This window comes from Thermobia domestica, chromosome 14 (genome assembly GCF_964235325.1).
Source record: "Thermobia domestica chromosome 14, izTheDome1.hap1.1, whole genome shotgun sequence".
Lineage (NCBI taxonomy): Eukaryota > Metazoa > Arthropoda > Insecta > Zygentoma > Lepismatidae > Thermobia > Thermobia domestica.
In genome coordinates, this window is record NC_137467.1 from 107,181,143 (window position 1) to 107,187,632 (window position 6,490).

Here is a 6,490-nt window from a genome sequence, read left to right on the forward strand (position 1 = left end):
TCTAATTGTAACTAGTTTGAACGGTCATGCTGGTTGATATTAGTCAATTATTACATATTGTTTAATATTTTTTTGAGGCTGCCATCGATTGGGAAAAAAATAAATAAATGTTAATATTTATACCTTATTTAAGGAATTAAAGTTAAAGTTTGTTTGCTCGGTTGGATCCATTCTGGTTCTCCCGGTTTGTGTAGTGTCCGTAGATAGTTTAATATTAAGTTTATTTATAATAACTTGTAATATTTTTTGTGTTATTATCCTACTGTTTGTTGAATTTTTGACAGAGTACTATGAATAATCGATCTGAATATATTAGCATTGATATACCTGAAGAATACTCGGAATTGGTCACACGTGTCAGAACGGGTTATTGTGAAGCGGATACGCATTCGGATTTTGGAAATATAAGTATGTCTCTTACTCCGACTATGCAAGGAAGCCTATATGCTAGGCGAGTTTTTTTTATGAAACGATAGTAATTTTGGGAGAGTGAATGAGAGCTCAAATTCAATTAGCTATGGTTTCAGTAGGCTAGCAATTGCATCTAGTTCTCGAGAACCACAGAGGGATATGAGTCAGGTTGGTTTTGAAGCTCCGATGAATCAACCCATGCAAGTGGGTTTGGGAAATAGAATATCTTCGAGAGAGACTGCCGTTGGTAATAGTCAATGTAACGGTTCAAATAGATATTTAAATCTTAGAAATTATTACCGAAGAGTGTCTCAAATTCGGAATTCGACTCCTAAAGTTCCTGTGAGTTCTCCTGTTTTTCAGCCTATTGGTAAGTCTATAGGAACAAATAACTTAGATCCTGGTGCTTCTAGTGGTAGTAACCGACCTGATTTGAATGATGTCGAACAAAATCTGATGATTAAGTATGCATTAAACTAAATAGTGAATCTCTTGAATTACGATTCAAGAACTTAGTTGTGACCGATGGGAGCAATAGTAATCTGGTTTTTGAATTGTTACTTAAGATCGAAGATTCTCTCTTAGAGACAAGTTATTCCCTTAGTATGATATTAACCGTCATTGTTGGCAAATGTACAGGGGCCTTATTGAGGGAAATATTATTTGCTATTAATAACAACATAAATTGGCAGAATTTAAGAGAGAAATTAATGAATAACTTTGTTACTCCTGTTAGTCGTCATGCATTTGTTTCGGATTATATTTATAGAAGACAAAGATTGTCCGAACAAATAAACGATTATGTAAGATCGGTTGTTATCGCAATGAATGTTTTAGGTTTCTCAGGTCCAGAATTGGAATTAGCAAATATTATAATTTGTGGTATAAACCCCAATCAAAGATTTCAAATGCTTAATAACTATATTCCAGCAACTCGTTTGGAGTTATTAGATATAGCTGATAGACATGTGTTGAACTTCCGAGAACAATTCGATTATAATAAGGAGATGGGTACTAATAAATGGAAGGTGAATGTATTCGTATCCAGTTATCAGTCTAAAGGTGCATGTCAGAATAAACTAAAGGTAAATGAATCTTTGTCAGACAATAAAGGTAGATCCACTCTTAATGAAAATAGATCGGGTAGGTTAAATGGAAACTCAGGGAATTTTCGGAACTCCAAAGGTCATTGTTACATATCTGAGCCTAGACGAAATGAGAGACCTGGTCAAACGCAAATTCCTTCTGAGATGAACAATACAGTTGCTTCGTTCATTGTGGGGAAAGTTCAAAATCAAGTGACGGACATATGCATAGATGGAGGTTCGAGTTTCAACATAGTTCGGATGGACTTGGTTCGAGCCTGCGGTTTGGAGAAGAAGATAGTGATTACTCAAGAAAAGCATGTAAATGCTCCTTCGGGTCTACATTTTACCATGAACCAAGAAATTATTTTGACTTTGAATCTTTCGGGTCATTTCGAAAGAGTAGGGTTCAAGGTTGTTGAACAATTACCTTGCAGATGTTTACTCGGAACTCCGTTTTTGCGTGCTACATGTTCCGTTATTGATTATTCGAAGAATGTTTTAGTGCTCCGCAATGGAAAGCGGCGTATATTATTGAACTTTAATAAGACGGTTCGTCAACCTGAAATTCATCCGAAGGGATTTAAGACAGTATCTCGAGATGGCCAGTCGAGTTCGGACGATACTAAGGAGCATCGAAAATGGAATCAAATTGAAACCAAGGATAGTATGGTTTCGATTTTCATTTACGAGGGTATCTGCAATTATGGATTACATGATGAGGGAATCCAATGTAATCTGGATTCCTCAGATACTGAATCGAGACTGTTGGAGATTCGAGTCCCAGATGACATCCAATTGGGACAAATTAGAGCTATGATCGACTCCGAGGTGGACTTAGGGAGTCCTATAGAAGATACATTAGCTTGTATGGCAGATGCTTGTCGCATGGAATCATCGACCAGTGGATTGGGTCGAGAGAATGAAGTGTCCGATTTTCCAGTTTTCACCTATAAGAAATTCAACTTCAAGAACATCAGGAAATCCTAGTACTACATCAAGGAGTTCGATGGGACGAATTGGTGTTAGTGGAATGACATGTAGGAGGAGAGCAATGGGTACTAATGTACAGAACGTCAGACCAGCGGTTAGATGTACTTCAGTTCCAGCACGAGAATTTGGAAGTACAGATGGTGTTGAGGATACATCCAAATGTCGTCAACGTTGTAATGAAAGCTTGGCTTCAGTTAATTCTGAATGGAACTCTGAAAATAGTAATCTTTCAAAAGGGATGCAAGTTGGTGTGCATGAGGTTTCCAACATGGGACATCCGAATTGTTGGATTTCTGGAACTTCAGATAGACTTAGTGGTGCAAGTGAAATGTCCTTCCAGGGATCTTCAACTGCAGGACTTGTGACACCTACCAATTCTACTGGGGAATCTTGTAATTTTGAAGTTTCTCGTTCAGCTAATGGAGTTGGTGCGAGTGGAATGTCCAATAGTCATCGAACTTTTGCTGATAGTGCATCATCGAATTGGGTTTTGAATACCGAAACGCAAGATGATGTTCGTAGAACATTACAATCTGTGTCTGGTGGTAATCCTACATCAGATAGTGCACAGCCTTTGGATAATGTGATTATTGCTCGCAATTTTGATTCAACGGCAAGAAATATTTCGAACACTGGACAAACCGAGAAGTACTGCAAGAAAAGGCGTGAACGTCATCGAAGAAGAAAGTAAAGAAAGAAGAAAGAAGTCACCGAATCTTCTAAACTAGATAATGGGTTTGAAGGACCTTGTGGCGATAGTGATCCAGATAAGAGTGATAAGGTGGATGATGCAAACCGTAATAGTATTTCATCAAATATGTGTAGCAGTGGATCAGAAGCGTCAGATGCGGTTTTTGAATAGTCTGAGAACTTTCATAAACTTATACAACATAATAAAAAGTTCCAGTCTATTGACCATTGCTTGGGTTCATCAGATGGTGCTCAGAACAACACACAGGTGTTTAACCAGATTAACATACAGGTGAAAGATCACAGCATGGGTCCGGACTCATGGAAGTACGAGACCCCTGAGATTTCTGAATTTATCAGCTCGATGAAAGTCAAGTATTCTGATGTAATTTCAGAAAGGGTTGGATGCATTAAAGGGTAGACTCTATTTAAAAGAGAATAGACCATTTAAGGATACACCTTTCCCAGTTCCCAAAAATAAGGAAAAATATTTTTATGAACAAATTAATGATCTTGTTCGAGAAGGGATTTTGGAAGAGGTGGACCATTCCAACTATGGTAGTAGTTGTTTTCTTGTCAAGAACACGAATAATACGTTTCGAATAGTTGGTAATTACATCGAAGCCAATAATTTAATAGTGAATGATGTGTATCCATCCCCAAACTTAGAGGCATGTTTAACTGGACTAGCTGATAAGAAATTATACAGAAATTTGATCTTAAGCGAGCCTACAATCAGATATACCTCGATAAAGCATCTCGTGACATTACTACTCTTGTTACACCAGAAGGTTGTTATCAGTATACACGAGTACCCGTTGGTATAAAGACGGGAAGTAATATTTTTTCTAGGGCTATCGAGAAAGTCTTGAAATATCTAACTGATAAGGGCGTTAAGGTGTATTTCGATGACGTCTTAATGGCTAGTAATACAGTAGAAGAACATACGCAAATGGTGGTAAAGTTCTACAAAGGTTCAAGGAATATAATATTACAGTATCACCTGATAAGTGTTTTGTGTTTTATAAGAGGATAAATTATCTAGGATATGTAATTGAGGGAGACCAGATGGAGATTGACCCGAGTAGGGTGTCTGCTATTAGGAATATCCCACCTCCTCGAAATAGGCGTGGTTTGTTAAAGATATTAGGTGTGTTCAGTTACTATTCCAAATTTGCCTCATAGTTACATCAGCTTATGCGTCCTCTTAGTGCTCTTAAATCTCCGAAGGTAAAATTTGTCTGGACACCCGAATATCAGCAGATCTTGGAGAAGTTAAAATGTATTTTAATTGAGAATATTGTATTGAAAACTCCAGATCTGAATAAACGGTTTGTAGTCCATGTAGACGGGAGTGGGAAAAGTATAGCGGGTTGCGTGTCTCAGAGAAATGCGAACGGAGATCTTCAACCGGTGTGTTACTATAGTAAGAAATTGTCAGAGGGTGATAAACATCGCAGCATCTATGAGATTGAATTTATTAGTTTAGTTAAAACCATTTCGCGCTATAGGCACTATCTTCTTAATGAATTAAATGTGTTGACCGACAAGAAAGCTTTGTCTTGGATCCTTAACAACAGTAAAAGACTTCTGAAATATGGTCCCTTTTTTGAGACACTTTGTCAATTCAACTTTAAGATCCGGCACATAAAATCAGGGGAGAACATCATCGCTGACTTTCTAACGCGGATGTATGATCCCATTGAGATTAGTGTTTTAGACGGCCCAGTTGGATTGGCGGCATTTAAGAAAGATATGAAATTAGCGCATCTGTGGGATTCGCCATTGGTGAAGGAACCCATTGACGAACTGCAGAGAGAAGATCCAGAAGTGGATGATATCATTAAGAAATTGGAGAATGGCCAGGATGTTAATGGGTATATTCTGAACAAGAATATATTGTTAAAAAGAACGAATTCAGCTATCAATCCGTATAAGATTGTAATCCCTAAGGATTTGAGACGAGTACTCATTGAGTATTATCACGAAGATGCATTAGTTGGTGGCCATGCTGGCGTCTTTCGGACACTGGGCAAGCTGATGAAGAAATTCACGTGGGACAATCTGAAAGAAGATGTTAAAAATTTCGTCAGTACCTGCGATATATGTCAGAAAGTAAAAGAATCAAACCAAAAGAAGATGAGACATTTTGTTTCTAACTTCAGCCGAAGGATTATTGCACACTGGATGTATGACATTGTTGGAGCATTGCCTAATTCCAGCGGTTATAAATATATTCTCATCGGGGTGGACAATGCAAGTAGATTTGTAGTGCTTGAACGTCTTCGAAGTTTGAGTTCTAAAGTGGTGGCCAACCAAATGATGGACATTTTTAGTAGATTAGGCTTTCCGAAGGCCCTGTCTACTGATAATGCCTCTATATTTGTTTCTGACTATTTTAAGAAATTCTTGTTTGGCCTAGGTATTAAACACATAAGGCTTAGTCCGTACCATCCTGGTGGTAACGCAGCGGAGAGATTTATCAAGAGGATGAAAGCTTCTCTCAGAGCTTATATTTCCACCAAACAACATCTATGGTCATCCCTTATCCCAGAGCTACAATTTACCTTAAACATCAGCGAACATTCGGGATTGAAGATGTCACCAATCGAGGTCTTTTATGGACGTCCTTATAATACACCGCTCGAGAACCGATGGTGCGTCAACGATTCCGACTTCGGAGGTAAATTGTCAGCAGAACTGTGGAAGAAGGCGATATGTAATATGGAGAAAAGCTGGGCATCTACACGTAAGTTAATGCTGCAGAGGACAAATCCCGTTAATCTATTGATTGGTTAAAAGGTACTATTGAAGGCACATGATAAGTCGTCGTTAAGGGACAAGATAGCTGTCTCTGAGTGACAAATGGTATGGACCACTTGTCATCAGAAAGTTTCTAACTCCGAATACAGTTTTAGTGTCGCATGAAAACGATACGGAACGAAAACGATACGATACGGATTATAGACGTTCGCACGTATCTGAGATTAAGGTTTATCGAACCAAACGTAATTAATAGTAGTGATTTTAGACCGTTTGTCTTACATAAATAAGAATTCTCTAGACTTATATGTAAATATGAGGCTATGATTCTTGTTATCATATCAGTGTGTCAAAAAAATGTATTCCTTTGTTATTTCATCATGGGATGATGAACAAAAAAATATACATAAGGATTATTTGGATTTATTGTATATAATGGTAAATTATCGTTAGATTAATTGTATATATGACATTATTGTATATAATTTGTGATTTTATATAGTATTTGTATGAATATTTATTTATGTTTGTACTTATGATGTTTGTAT